The sequence below is a fragment of the Orcinus orca genome, unplaced genomic scaffold, assembly GCF_937001465.1.
Source record: "Orcinus orca unplaced genomic scaffold, mOrcOrc1.1 scaffold_93, whole genome shotgun sequence".
NCBI lineage: Eukaryota > Metazoa > Chordata > Mammalia > Artiodactyla > Delphinidae > Orcinus > Orcinus orca.
The window spans coordinates 392,746-409,050 of NW_026043894.1; the positions used below are offsets into that span (position 1 = coordinate 392,746).

The 16,305-nt window shown below is 43.7% G+C and overlaps 1 long non-coding RNA gene across 9 annotated transcripts in view; it reads right to left on the reverse strand.

The window, feature by feature from the left end:
* LOC125963349 (uncharacterized) overlaps positions 1 to 16,305 on the reverse strand; it is a 344,783-nt gene that overhangs the window by 873 nt on the left and 327,605 nt on the right. For 3 of the 9 annotated variants that reach the window (XR_007475184.1, XR_007475182.1, XR_007475181.1), the window contains exon 2: positions 5,445 to 5,559. The exons of 3 other annotated variants lie outside the window; for them this stretch is intronic. This is a non-coding gene — a long non-coding RNA (uncharacterized LOC125963349). Of the gene's footprint in view, positions 1 to 5,444; positions 5,560 to 13,339; positions 13,455 to 16,305 lie in introns of those variants that run through there. 3 more of the 9 variants (XR_007475187.1, XR_007475186.1, XR_007475185.1) reach the window with 1 other exon arrangement.

Genomic DNA, 16,305 nt, shown 5'->3' on the forward strand with positions numbered 1-16,305 from the left:
AATAAGTCACACAGAAAAAGAAACATCATAAGATATCACTAATACACGGAATGTAAACTTGGCTACACAGGAACTGGATTACAAAAGAGAACAGGGTCTCAAATTTAGAAAACCAACTTATGCTTGCTTAAGGGGAAAGGTGAGTTGGGGTGCTGCATAAAACCAGAGATTGAAATGAGCACAGATAAAGTTCCTTAAGCCAAATATGTATAGACAAGAGCTACTCCTTGCTCAACGAAATGGACTCAACACCCCATATTAAACACCTAAGAATGTACCTGACTAGTAAGTATCTTAAAACCTATCGATCGCTATGGCTCCGAAAGAGAATCAAGCATGTGTAGAGGGGCATAAATGCAGCAATGATAGGATTGGAGACATTCGGTGAGCAAATGAAGACCCTTTGAAGTCATATTGCATGGTACCCATTCCACGGGTCTCAACTCTCCAGGTTTAAGGGATTCTTCCTTCAGCTAAATCATGCATGTGGAACCCAGAGTATGATCAACCGTGTGATTGGGAGACGTGTTCCAATAAGTCTCAGTTCTCGTCCCCTGGTACTCGGGTGCAACATTCCAGACGCTTTACTAACACTCTCCCGACTTGGAGAGTCAGTGCCTTTAACCTCCTGTTTGGCCCAGTTTGCAATTTCTGCGGAAGATGAACAGGAATAGGGAGAACCAATGAGAGACTAGCTGGAGGTGTCTGAACGGGCAAATTTAACTCTCATTTCCCACCAGGAAGAGGAATTAACCAAAGGCTCAGCGTGCCGTGCCGGAACCAGATTAGGGCCTGAAGCAATCCTGCGGTGTTGCGGCCAGCTCACAAGAAAGCGAGTTGAAGAAAGGAGCTCAGGGGCACTGTAATTCACAAAGCTGCAGAGTTATAAATGACAGCTATCATCCAAAAATATACTGAAGTAAGGCTGCCAAGAGGACTTGAAAGCGCGGCAGAATTACAGGAAACCGATTTCAGGAGGTAGACTGGAATTGCATTTAAAGCATAGGAAAAGAGGCAGAACGTCCACAATGATGCACTTGGCCAAAAAGGGCGTATGCGTTTTTTTCTGAATATATTCAGGAAAAAACGCATACACACTTCTTGGCCAAACAAGCAAGCTTGCAAAGGAAATCTGCACTACAATGAAGTCTCACGTCCGCCCGGTCAAAAGGGCCAACTGAAAAAAGTGTAAAATCCAGAAAGGCAGGACAGGCCATGGAGAACTGGGAGCCTTGTTATGCTGATGGGCGGGATGTAAATTGCCAACAGCCACTCGGGAGAAGTGTATGCTGTTTCCTGAAACATCTAAAAAACAAAGCAACAGAGCCTAGGGCACTTCCACTTATGGTCCTATAGCTTAGGGAAATTAAAATCAAAAAGACACAGCCACCCCTAAGTTTGGGACGGCTCTGTTTACAAGAACCTTGTTTACGGTACAAGTACAATATCGCAGAAAGTGAAAAATGGATAAAGAAGTTGTGGTACTTACGTACAATGCAATATTACTCAGCAAAGAAATCTATGTCATCAGGCCCGTAGCAGCATAATGAGTGGATTCAGGTATGACGATTCTAACTGAAATAAGTCACACAGAAAAAGAAACATCATAAGATATCACTAATACACGGAATATAAACTTGGCTACACAGGAACTGGAATACAAAATAGAACTGGGTCTCAAATTTAGAAAACCAACTTATGCTTGCTTAAGGGGAAAGGTGAGTTGAGGTGCTGCATAAAACCAGAGATTGAAATGAGCACAGATAAAGTTCCTTAAGCCAAATATGGAATAGACAAGAGCTACTCCTCGCTCAACGAAATGGACTCAACACCCCATATTAAACGCCTAAGAATGTACCTGACTAGTAATTATCTTAAAACCTATGGATCGCTATGTCTCCGAAAGAGAATCAAGCGTGTGTACAGGGGCATAAACGCAACAGTGATAGGATTGGAGAGGTTCAGTGAGCAAATGAAGACCCTTTGAAGTCATAATTCATGGTACCCATTCCACGGGTCTCAACTCTCCAGGTTTAAGGGATTCTTCCTTCAGCTAAAACATGCATGTGGAACCCAGAGTATGATCAACCGTGTGATCCGGAGACGTGTTCCAATATGTCTCAGTTCTCGTCCCCTGGTACTCGGGTGCAACATTCCAGACGCTTTACTAACACTCTCCCGACTTGGAGAGTCAGAGCCTTTAACCTCCTGTTTGGCCCAGTTTGCAATTTCTGCGGAAGATGAACAGGAATAGGGAGAACCAATGAGAGACTAGCTGGAGGTGTCTGGACGGGCAAATTTAACTCTCATTTCCCACCAGGAAGAGGAATTAACCGAAGGTCAGCGTGCCGTGCCGGAACCAGATTAGGGCCTGAAGCAATCCTGCGGTGTTGCGGCCAGCTCCCAAGAAAGCGAGTTGAAGAAAGGAGCTCAGGGGCACTGTAATTCACAAACCTGCAGAGTTATAAATGACAGCTATCGTCCAAAAATATACTGAAGTAAGGCTGCCAAGAGGACTTGAAAGCGGGGCAGAATTGCAGAAAACCGATTTCAGGAGGTAGACTGGAATTGCATTTAAAGCATAGGAAAAGAGGCAGAACGTCGACAATGATGCACTTGGCCAAAATGTGCGTATGTGTTTTTTCCTGAATATATTCAGGAAAAAACGCATATGCCCTTTTTGGCCAACCAAGCAAGCTTGCAAAGGAAATCTGCACTACAATGAAGTCTCTCTTCCCCCCGGTCAAAAGGGCCATCTCAAAAAAGTGTAAAATCCAGAAAGGCAGGACAGGCCATGGCGAATTGGGAGCCTTGTTATGCTGATGGGCGGGATGTATATTTCCAACAGCCCCTCTGGAGAAGTGTATGGTGTTTCCTGAAACATCTAAAAAACAAAGCAACAGAGCCTACGGCACTTCCACTTATGGTCCTATAGCTTAGGGAAATTAAAATCAAAAAGACACAGCCACCCCAAAGTTTGGGACGGCTCTGTTTACAAGAAACTCGTTTATGGGACAAGTTCAATATCGCAGAAAGTGAAAAATGGATAAAGAAGTTGTGGTACTTACGTACAATGCAATATCACTCAGCAATGAAATCTATGTCATCAGGACCGTAGCAGCATAATGAGTGGATTCAGGTATGATGATTCTAACTGAAATAAGTCACACAGAAAAAGAAACATCATAAGATGTCACTAATACACGGAATGTAAATTTGGCTACACAGGAACTGAATTACAAAACAGAACAGGGTCTCATATTTAGAAAACCAACTTATGCTTGCTTAATGGGAAAGGTGAGTTGGGGTGCTGCATAAAACCAGAGATTGAAATGAGCACAGATAAAGTTCCTTCAGCCAAATATTTAATACACAAGAGCTACTCCTTGCTCAACGAAATGGACTCAACACCCCATATTAAACGCCTAAGAATGTACCTGACTTGTAAGTATTTTAAACCTATGGATTGCTATGTCTCCGAAAGAGAATCAAGCGTGTGTACAGGGGCATAAATGCAGCAATGATAGGATTGGAGAGGTTCGGTGAGCAAATGAAGACCCTTTGAAGTCATATTGCATGGTACCCATTCCACGGGTCTCAACTCTCCAGGTTTAAGAGATTCTTCCTTCAGCTAAAACATGCATGTGGAACCCATAGTATGATCAACCGTGTGATCGGGAGACGTGTTCCAATACGTCTCAGTTCTAGTCCCCTGGTACTCGGGTGCAACATTCCAGATGCTTTAGTAACACTTTCTCGACTTGGAGAGTCAGTGCCTTTAACCTCCTGTTTGGACCAGTTTGCAATTTCTGCGGAAGATGAACAGGAATAGGGAGAACAAATGACAGACTAGCTGGAGGTGTCTGGACGGGCAAATTTAACTCTCATTTCCCACCAGGAAGAGGTATTAACCAAAGGCTCAGCGTGCCGTGCCGGAACCAGATTAGGGCCTGAAGCAATCCTGCGGTGTTGCGGCCAGCTCACAAGAAAGCGAGTTGAACAAAGGAGCTCAGGGGCACTGTAATTCACAAACCTGCAGAGTTATAAATGACAGCTATCGTCCAAAAATATACTGAAGTAAGGCTGCCAAGAGGACTTGAAAGCGGGGCAGAATTGCAGGAAATCGATTTCAGGAGGTAGACTGGAATTGCACTTAAAGCATAGGAAAAGAGGCAGAACGTCCACAATGATGCACTTGGCCAAAAAGGGCGTATGCGTTTTTTCCTGAATATATTCAGGAAAAAACACATACGCCCTTTTTGGCCAACCAAGCAAGCTTGCAAAGGAAATCTGCACTACAATGAACTCTCACTTCTCCCCGGTCAAAAGGGCCATCTGAAAAAAGTGTAAGATCCAGAAAGGCAGGACAGGCCATGGAGAACTGGGAGCCTTGTTATGCTGATGGGCGGGATGTACATTGCCAACAGCCACTCGGGAGAAGTGTATGGTGTTTCCTGAAACATCTAAAAAACAAAGCAACAGAGCCTAGGTCAATTCCACTTATGGTCCTATAGCTTAGGGAAATTAAAATCAAAAAGACAGAGCCACCCCAAAGTTTGGGACAGCTCTGTTTACAAGAACCTCGTTTACGGTACAAGTTCAATATTGCAGAAAGCGAAAAATGGATAAAGAAGTTGTGGTACTTACGTACAATGCAATATCACTCAGCAATGAAATCTATGTCATCAGCCCCGTAGCAGCATAATGACTGGATTCAGGTATGATGATTCTAACTGAAATAAGTCACACAGAAAAAGAAACATCATAAGATATTACTAATACACGGAATGTAAACTTCGCTACACAGGAACTGAATTACAAAATAGAACAGGGTCTCAAATTTAGGAAACCAACTTATGCTTGCTTAAGGGGAAAGGTGAGTTGGGGTGCTGCATAAAACCAGAGATTGAAATGAGCACAGATAAAGTTCCTTAAGCCAAATATGTAATAGACAAGAGCTACTCCTTGCTCAAAGTGATGGACTCAACACCCCATATTAAACGCCTAAGAATGTATCTGACTAGTAACTATCTTAAAACCTATGGATTGCTATGTCTGCGAAAGAGAATCAAGCGTGTGTACAGGGGCATTAACGCAGCAGTGATAGTATTGGAGAGGTTCGGTGAGCGAACGAAGACCCTTTGAAGTCGTATTGCATGGTACTCATTCCACGGGTCAAAACTCTCCAGGTTTAAGGGATTCTTCCTTCAGCTGAAACATGCATGTGGAACCCAGAGTATGATCAACCATGTGATCGGGAGACGTGTTCCAATATGTCTCAGTTTTCGTCCCCTGGTACTCGGGTGCAACATTCCAGACGCTTTACTAATACTCTCCCGACTTGGAGAGTCAGTTCCTTTAACCTCCTGTTAGGCCCAGTTTGCAATTTCTGCAGAAGATGAACAGGAATAGGGAGAACCAATGAGAGACTAGCTGGAGGTGTCTGGACGGGCAAATTTAACTCTCATTTCCCACCAGGAAGAGGAATTAACCAAAGGCTCAGCGTGCCGTGCCGGAACCAGATTAGGGCCTGAAGCCATCCTGCGGTGTTGCGGCCAGCTCACAAGAAAGCGAGTTGAAGAAAGGAGCTCAGGGGCACTGTAATTCACAAACCTGCAGAGTTATAAATGACAGCTATCGTCCAAAAATATACTGAAGTAAGGCTGCCAAGAGGACTTGAAAGTGGGGCAGAATTGCAGGAAACCGATTTCAGGAGATCGACTGGAATTGAATTTAAAGCATAGGAAAAGAGGCAGAACGTCGACAATGATGCACTTGGCCAAAAAGGGCATATGCGTTCTTTCCTGAGTATATTCAGGAAAAAACGCATATGCCCTTTTTGGCCAACCAAACAAGCTTGCAAAGGATATCTGCACTACAATGAAGTCTCACTTCCCCCCGGTCAAAAGGGCCATCTGAAAAAAGTGTAAAATCCAGAAAGGCAGGACAGGCCATGGAGAACTGGGAGCCTTGTTATGCTGATGGGCGGGATGTAAATTGCCAACAGCCACTCGGGAGAAGTGTATGGTGTTTCCTGAAACATCTAAAAAACAAAGCAACAGAGCCTAGGGCACTTCCACTTATGGTCCTATAGCTTAGGGAAATTAAAATCAAAAAGACACAGCCACCCCAAAGTTTGGGACGGCTCTGTTTACAAGAACCTTGTTTACAGTACAAGTACAATATCGCAGAAAGTGAAAAATGGATAAAGAAGTTGTGGTACTTACGTACAATGCAATATCACTCAGCAATGAAATCTATGTCATCAGGCCCATAGCAGCATAATGAGTGGATTCAGGTATGATGATTCTAACTGAAATAAGTCACACAGAAAAAGAAACATCATAAGATATCACTAATACACGGAATGTAAACTTGGCTACACAGGAACTGGATTACAAAAGAGAACAGGGTCTCAAATTTAGAAAACCAACTTATGCTTGCTTAAGGGGAAAGGTGAGTTGGGGTGCTGCATAAAACCAGAGATTGAAATGAGCACAGATAAAGTTCCTTAAGCCAAATATGTATAGACAAGAGCTACTCCTTGCTCAACGAAATGGACTCAACACCCCATATTAAACACCTAAGAATGTACCTGACTAGTAAGTATCTTAAAACCTATCGATCGCTATGGCTCCGAAAGAGAATCAAGCATGTGTAGAGGGGCATAAATGCAGCAATGATAGGATTGGAGACATTCGGTGAGCAAATGAAGACCCTTTGAAGTCATATTGCATGGTACCCATTCCACGGGTCTCAACTCTCCAGGTTTAAGGGATTCTTCCTTCAGCTAAATCATGCATGTGGAACCCAGAGTATGATCAACCGTGTGATTGGGAGACGTGTTCCAATAAGTCTCAGTTCTCGTCCCCTGGTACTCGGGTGCAACATTCCAGACGCTTTACTAACACTCTCCCGACTTGGAGAGTCAGTGCCTTTAACCTCCTGTTTGGCCCAGTTTGCAATTTCTGCGGAAGATGAACAGGAATAGGGAGAACCAATGAGAGACTAGCTGGAGGTGTCTGAACGGGCAAATTTAACTCTCATTTCCCACCAGGAAGAGGAATTAACCAAAGGCTCAGCGTGCCGTGCCGGAACCAGATTAGGGCCTGAAGCAATCCTGCGGTGTTGCGGCCAGCTCACAAGAAAGCGAGTTGAAGAAAGGAGCTCAGGGGCACTGTAATTCACAAAGCTGCAGAGTTATAAATGACAGCTATCATCCAAAAATATACTGAAGTAAGGCTGCCAAGAGGACTTGAAAGCGCGGCAGAATTACAGGAAACCGATTTCAGGAGGTAGACTGGAATTGCATTTAAAGCATAGGAAAAGAGGCAGAACGTCCACAATGATGCACTTGGCCAAAAAGGGCGTATGCGTTTTTTTCTGAATATATTCAGGAAAAAACGCATACACACTTCTTGGCCAAACAAGCAAGCTTGCAAAGGAAATCTGCACTACAATGAAGTCTCACGTCCGCCCGGTCAAAAGGGCCAACTGAAAAAAGTGTAAAATCCAGAAAGGCAGGACAGGCCATGGAGAACTGGGAGCCTTGTTATGCTGATGGGCGGGATGTAAATTGCCAACAGCCACTCGGGAGAAGTGTATGCTGTTTCCTGAAACATCTAAAAAACAAAGCAACAGAGCCTAGGGCACTTCCACTTATGGTCCTATAGCTTAGGGAAATTAAAATCAAAAAGACACAGCCACCCCTAAGTTTGGGACGGCTCTGTTTACAAGAACCTTGTTTACGGTACAAGTACAATATCGCAGAAAGTGAAAAATGGATAAAGAAGTTGTGGTACTTACGTACAATGCAATATTACTCAGCAAAGAAATCTATGTCATCAGGCCCGTAGCAGCATAATGAGTGGATTCAGGTATGACGATTCTAACTGAAATAAGTCACACAGAAAAAGAAACATCATAAGATATCACTAATACACGGAATATAAACTTGGCTACACAGGAACTGGAATACAAAATAGAACTGGGTCTCAAATTTAGAAAACCAACTTATGCTTGCTTAAGGGGAAAGGTGAGTTGAGGTGCTGCATAAAACCAGAGATTGAAATGAGCACAGATAAAGTTCCTTAAGCCAAATATGGAATAGACAAGAGCTACTCCTCGCTCAACGAAATGGACTCAACACCCCATATTAAACGCCTAAGAATGTACCTGACTAGTAATTATCTTAAAACCTATGGATCGCTATGTCTCCGAAAGAGAATCAAGCGTGTGTACAGGGGCATAAACGCAACAGTGATAGGATTGGAGAGGTTCAGTGAGCAAATGAAGACCCTTTGAAGTCATAATTCATGGTACCCATTCCACGGGTCTCAACTCTCCAGGTTTAAGGGATTCTTCCTTCAGCTAAAACATGCATGTGGAACCCAGAGTATGATCAACCGTGTGATCCGGAGACGTGTTCCAATATGTCTCAGTTCTCGTCCCCTGGTACTCGGGTGCAACATTCCAGACGCTTTACTAACACTCTCCCGACTTGGAGAGTCAGAGCCTTTAACCTCCTGTTTGGCCCAGTTTGCAATTTCTGCGGAAGATGAACAGGAATAGGGAGAACCAATGAGAGACTAGCTGGAGGTGTCTGGACGGGCAAATTTAACTCTCATTTCCCACCAGGAAGAGGAATTAACCGAAGGTCAGCGTGCCGTGCCGGAACCAGATTAGGGCCTGAAGCAATCCTGCGGTGTTGCGGCCAGCTCCCAAGAAAGCGAGTTGAAGAAAGGAGCTCAGGGGCACTGTAATTCACAAACCTGCAGAGTTATAAATGACAGCTATCGTCCAAAAATATACTGAAGTAAGGCTGCCAAGAGGACTTGAAAGCGGGGCAGAATTGCAGAAAACCGATTTCAGGAGGTAGACTGGAATTGCATTTAAAGCATAGGAAAAGAGGCAGAACGTCGACAATGATGCACTTGGCCAAAATGTGCGTATGTGTTTTTTCCTGAATATATTCAGGAAAAAACGCATATGCCCTTTTTGGCCAACCAAGCAAGCTTGCAAAGGAAATCTGCACTACAATGAAGTCTCTCTTCCCCCCGGTCAAAAGGGCCATCTCAAAAAAGTGTAAAATCCAGAAAGGCAGGACAGGCCATGGCGAATTGGGAGCCTTGTTATGCTGATGGACGGGATGTATATTTCCAACAGCCCCTCTGGAGAAGTGTATGGTGTTTCCTGAAACATCTAAAAAACAAAGCAACAGAGCCTACGGCACTTCCACTTATGGTCCTATAGCTTAGGGAAATTAAAATCAAAAAGACACAGCCACCCCAAAGTTTGGGACGGCTCTGTTTACAAGAAACTCGTTTATGGGACAAGTTCAATATCGCAGAAAGTGAAAAATGGATAAAGAAGTTGTGGTACTTACGTACAATGCAATATCACTCAGCAATGAAATCTATGTCATCAGGACCGTAGCAGCATAATGAGTGGATTCAGGTATGATGATTCTAACTGAAATAAGTCACACAGAAAAAGAAACATCATAAGATATCACTAATACACGGAATATAAACTTGGCTACACAGGAACTGGATTACAAAAGAGAACAGGGTCTCAAATTTAGAAAACCAACTTATGCTTGCTTAAGGGGAAAGGTGAGTTGGGGTGCTGCATAAAACCAGAGATTGAAATAAGCACAGATAAAGTTCCTTAAGCCAAATATGTAATAGACAAGAGCTACTCCTTGCTCAACGAAATGGACTCAACACCCCATATTAAACGCCTAAGAATGTACCTGACTAGTAAGTATCTTAAAACCTATCGATCGCTATGGCTCCGAAAGAGAATCAAGCATGTGTACAGGGGCATAAACGCAGCAGTGATAGGATTGGAGAGTTTCGGTGAGCAAATGAAGACCCTTTGAAGTCATGTTGCATGGAACCCATTCCACGGGTCTCAACTCTCCAGGTTTAAGGGATTCTTCCTTCAGCTAAATCATGCATGTGGAACCCAGAGTATGATCAACCGTGTGATTGGGAAACGTGTTCCAATATGTCTCAGTTCTCGTCCCCTGGTACTCGGGTGCAACATTCCAGACGCTTTACTAACACTCTCCCGACTTGGAGAGTCAGTGCCTTTAACCTCCTGTTTGGCCCAGTTTGCAATTTCTGTGGAAAATGAACAGGAATAGGGAGAACCAATGAGAGACTAGCTGGAGGTGTCTGAACGGGCAAATTTAACTCTCATTTCCCACCAGGAAGAGGAATTAACCAAAGGCTCAGCGTGCCGGGCCGCAACCAGATTAGGGCCTGAAGCAATCCTGCGGTGTTGCGGCCAGCTCACAAGAAAGCAAGTTGAAGAAAGGAGCTCAGGGGCACTGTAATTCACAAAGCTGCAGAGTTATAAATGACAGCTATCGTCCAAAAATATACTGAAGTAAGGCTGCCAAGAGGACTTGAAAGCGGGGCAGAATTACAGAAAACCGATTTCAGGAGGTAGACTGGAATTGCATTTAAAGCATAGGAAAAGAGGCAGAACGTCCACAATGATGCACTTGGCCAAAAAGGGCGTATGCGTTTTTTCCTGAATATATTCAGGAAAAAACGCATACACACTTCTTGGCCAACCAAGCAAGCTTGCAAAGGAAATCTGCACTACAATGAAGTCTCACTTCCCCCCGGTCAACAGGGCCATCGGAAAAATCTGTAAAATCCAGAAAGGCAGGACAGGCCATGGAGAACTGGGAGCCTTGTTATGCTGAAGGGTGGGATGTAAATTGCCAACAGCCACTCGGGAGAAGTGTATGGTGTTTCCTGAAGCATCTAAAAAACAGAGGAACAGAGCCTAGGGCACTTCCACTTATGGTCCTATAGCTTAGGGATATTAAAATCAAAAAGACACAGCCACCTCAAAGTTTGGGACAGCTCTGTTTACAAGAACCTCGTTTATAGTACTAGTTCAATATCGCAGAAAGTGAAAAATGGATAAAGAAGTTGTGGTAATTATGTACAATTGAATATGACTCAGCAATGAAATCTATGTCATCAGGACCGTAGCAGCGTAATGAGTGGATTCAGGTATGATGATTCTAACTGAAATAAGTCACACAGAAAAAGAAACATCATAAGATGTCACTAATACACGGAATGTAAATTTGGCTACACAGGAACTGAATTACAAAACAGAACAGGGTCTCATATTTAGAAAACCAACTTATGCTTGCTTAATGGGAAAGGTGAGTTGGGGTGCTGCATAAAACCAGAGATTGAAATGAGCACAGATAAAGTTCCTTCAGCCAAATATGTAATACACAAGAGCTACTCCTTGCTCAACGAAATGGACTCAACACCCCATATTAAACGCCTAAGAATGTACCTGACTTGTAAGTATTTTAAACCTATGGATTGCTATGTCTCCGAAAGAGAATCAAGCGTGTGTACAGGGGCATAAATGCAGCAATGATAGGATTGGAGAGGTTCGGTGAGCAAATGAAGACCGTTTGAAGTCATATTGCATGGTACCCATTCCACGGGTCTCAACTCTCCAGGTTTAAGAGATTCTTCCTTCAGCTAAAACATGCATGTGGAACCCATAGTATGATCAACCGTGTGATCGGGAGACGTGTTCCAATACGTCTCAGTTCTAGTCCCCTGGTACTCGGGTGCAACATTCCAGATGCTTTAGTAACACTTTCTCGACTTGGAGAGTCAGTGCCTTTAACCTCCTGTTTGGACCAGTTTGCAATTTCTGCGGAAGATGAACAGGAATAGGGAGAACAAATGACAGACTAGCTGGAGGTGTCTGGACGGGCAAATTTAACTCATTTCCCACCAGGAAGAGGTATTAACCAAAGGCTCAGCGTGCCGTGCCGGAACCAGATTAGGGCCTGAAGCAATCCTGCGGTGTTGCGGCCAGCTCACAAGAAAGCGAGTTGAACAAAGGAGCTCAGGGGCACTGTAATTCACAAACCTGCAGAGTTATAAATGACAGCTATCGTCCAAAAACATACTGAAGTAAGGCTGCCAAGAGGACTTGAAAGCGGGGCAGAATTGCAGGAAATCGATTTCAGGAGGTAGACTGGAATTGCACTTAAAGCATAGGAAAAGAGGCAGAACGTCCACAATGATGCACTTGGCCAAAAAGGGCGTATGCGTTTTTTCCTGAATATATTCAGGAAAAAACACATACGCCCTTTTTGGCCAACCAAGCAAGCTTGCAAAGGAAATCTGCACTACAATGAACTCTCACTTCTCCCCGGTCAAAAGGGCCATCTGAAAAAAGTGTAAGATCCAGAAAGGCAGGACAGGCCATGGAGAACTGGGAGCCTTGTTATGCTGATGGGCGGGATGTACATTGCCAACAGCCACTCGGGAGAAGTGTATGGTGTTTCCTGAAACATCTAAAAAACAAAGCAACAGAGCCTAGGTCAATTCCACTTATGGTCCTATAGCTTAGGGAAATTAAAATCAAAAAGACAGAGCCACCCCAAAGTTTGGGACAGCTCTGTTTACAAGAACCTCGTTTACGGTACAAGTTCAATATTGCAGAAAGCGAAAAATGGATAAAGAAGTTGTGGTACTTACGTACAATGCAATATCACTCAGCAATGAAATCTATGTCATCAGCCCCGTAGCAGCATAATGACTGGATTCAGGTATGATGATTCTAACTGAAATAAGTCACACAGAAAAAGAAACATCATAAGATATTACTAATACACGGAATGTAAACTTCGCTACACAGGAACTGAATTACAAAATAGAACAGGGTCTCAAATTTAGGAAACCAACTTATGCTTGCTTAAGGGGAAAGGTGAGTTGGGGTGCTGCATAAAACCAGAGATTGAAATGAGCACAGATAAAGTTCCTTAAGCCAAATATGTAATAGACAAGAGCTACTCCTTGCTCAAAGTGATGGACTCAACACCCCATATTAAACGCCTAAGAATGTATCTGACTAGTAACTATCTTAAAACCTATGGATTGCTATGTCTGCGAAAGAGAATCAAGCGTGTGTACAGGGGCATTAACGCAGCAGTGATAGTATTGGAGAGGTTCGGTGAGCGAACGAAGACCCTTTGAAGTCGTATTGCATGGTACTCATTCCACGGGTCAAAACTCTCCAGGTTTAAGGGATTCTTCCTTCAGCTGAAACATGCATGTGGAACCCAGAGTATGATCAACCATGTGATCGGGAGACGTGTTCCAATATGTCTCAGTTTTCGTCCCCTGGTACTCGGGTGCAACATTCCAGACGCTTTACTAATACTCTCCTGACTTGGAGAGTCAGTTCCTTTAACCTCCTGTTAGGCCCAGTTTGCAATTTCTGCAGAAGATGAACAGGAATAGGGAGAACCAATGAGAGACTAGCTGGAGGTGTCTGGACGGGCAAATTTAACTCTCATTTCCCACCAGGAAGAGGAATTAACCAAAGGCTCAGCGTGCCGTGCCGGAACCAGATTAGGGCCTGAAGCCATCCTGCGGTGTTGCGGCCAGCTCACAAGAAAGCGAGTTGAAGAAAGGAGCTCAGGGGCACTGTAATTCACAAACCTGCAGAGTTATAAATGACAGCTATCGTCCAAAAATATACTGAAGTAAGGCTGCCAAGAGGACTTGAAAGTGGGGCAGAATTGCAGGAAACCGATTTCAGGAGATCGACTGGAATTGAATTTAAAGCATAGGAAAAGAGGCAGAACGTCGACAATGATGCACTTGGCCAAAAAGGGCATATGCGTTCTTTCCTGAGTATATTCAGGAAAAAACGCATATGCCCTTTTTGGCCAACCAAACAAGCTTGCAAAGGATATCTGCACTACAATGAAGTCTCACTTCCCCCCGGTCAAAAGGGCCATCTGAAAAAAGTGTAAAATCCAGAAAGGCAGGACAGGCCATGGAGAACTGGGAGCCTTGTTATGCTGATGGGCGGGATGTAAATTGCCAACAGCCACTCGGGAGAAGTGTATGGTGTTTCCTGAAACATCTAAAAAACAAAGCAACAGAGCCTAGGGCACTTCCACTTATGGTCCTATAGCTTAGGGAAATTAAAATCAAAAAGACACAGCCACCCCAAAGTTTGGGACGGCTCTGTTTACAAGAACCTTGTTTACAGTACAAGTACAATATCGCAGAAAGTGAAAAATGGATAAAGAAGTTGTGGTACTTACGTACAATGCAATATCACTCAGCAATGAAATCTATGTCATCAGGCCCATAGCAGCATAATGAGTGGATTCAGGTATGATGATTCTAACTGAAATAAGTCACACAGAAAAAGAAACATCATAAGATATCACTAATACACGGAATGTAAACTTGGCTACACAGGAACTGGATTACAAAAGAGAACAGGGTCTCAAATTTAGAAAACCAACTTATGCTTGCTTAAGGGGAAAGGTGAGTTGGGGTGCTGCATAAAACCAGAGATTGAAATGAGCACAGATAAAGTTCCTTAAGCCAAATATGTATAGACAAGAGCTACTCCTTGCTCAACGAAATGGACTCAACACCCCATATTAAACACCTAAGAATGTACCTGACTAGTAAGTATCTTAAAACCTATCGATCGCTATGGCTCCGAAAGAGAATCAAGCATGTGTAGAGGGGCATAAATGCAGCAATGATAGGATTGGAGACATTCGGTGAGCAAATGAAGACCCTTTGAAGTCATATTGCATGGTACCCATTCCACGGGTTTCAACTCTCCAGGTTTAAGGGATTCTTCCTTCAGCTAAATCATGCATGTGGAACCCAGAGTATGATCAACCGTGTGATTGGGAGACGTGTTCCAATATGTCTCAGTTCTCGTCCCCTGGTACTCGGGTGCAACATTCCAGACGCTTTACTAACACTCTCCCGACTTGGAGAGTCAGTGCCTTTAACCTCCTGTTTGGCCCAGTTTGCAATTTCTGCGGAAGATGAACAGGAATAGGGAGAACCAATGAGAGACTAGCTGGAGGTGTCTGAACGGGCAAATTTAACTCTCATTTCCCACCAGGAAGAGGAATTAACCAAAGGCTCAGCGTGCCGTGCCGGAACCAGATTAGGGCCTGAAGCAATCCTGCGGTGTTGCGGCCAGCTCACAAGAAAGCGAGTTGAAGAAAGGAGCTCAGGGGCACTGTAATTCACAAAGCTGCAGAGTTATAAATGACAGCTATCATCCAAAAATATACTGAAGTAAGGCTGCCAAGAGGACTTGAAAGCGCGGCAGAATTACAGGAAACCGATTTCAGGAGGTAGACTGGAATTGCATTTAAAGCATAGGAAAAGAGGCAGAACGTCCACAATGATGCACTTGGCCAAAAAGGGCGTATGCGTTTTTTTCTGAATATATTCAGGAAAAAACGCATACACACTTCTTGGCCAAACAAGCAAGCTTGCAAAGGAAATCTGCACTACAATGAAGTCTCACGTCCGCCCGGTCAAAAGGGCCAACTGATAAAAGTGTAAAATCCAGAAAGGCAGGACAGGCCATGGAGAACTGGGAGCCTTGTTATGCTGATGGGCGGGATGTAAATTGCCAACAGCCACTCGGGAGAAGTGTATGCTGTTTCCTGAAACATCTAAAAAACAAAGCAACAGAGCCTAGGGCACTTCCACTTATGGTCCTATAGCTTAGGGAAATTAAAATCAAAAAGACACAGCCACCCCTAAGTTTGGGACGGCTCTGTTTACAAGAACCTTGTTTACGGTACAAGTACAATATCGCAGAAAGTGAAAAATGGATAAAGAAGTTGTGGTACTTACGTACAATGCAATATTACTCAGCAAAGAAATCTATGTCATCAGGCCCGTAGCAGCATAATGAGTGGATTCAGGTATGACGATTCTAACTGAAATAAGTCACACAGAAAAAGAAACATCATAAGATATCACTAATACACGGAATATAAACTTGGCTACACAGGAACTGGAATACAAAATAGAACTGGGTCTCAAATTTAGAAAACCAACTTATGCTTGCTTAAGGGGAAAGGTGAGTTGAGGTGCTGCATAAAACCAGAGATTGAAATGAGCACAGATAAAGTTCCTTAAGCCAAATATGGAATAGACAAGAGCTACTCCTCGCTCAACGAAATGGACTCAACACCCCATATTAAACGCCTAAGAATGTACCTGACTAGTAATTATCTTAAAACCTATGGATCGCTATGTCTCCGAAAGAGAATCAAGCGTGTGTACAGGGGCATAAACGCAACAGTGATAGGATTGGAGAGGTTCAGTGAGCAAATGAAGACCCTTTGAAGTCATAATTCATGGTACCCATTCCACGGGTCTCAACTCTCCAGGTTTAAGGGATTCTTCCTTCAGCTAAAACATGCATGTGGAACCCAGAGTATGATCAACCGTG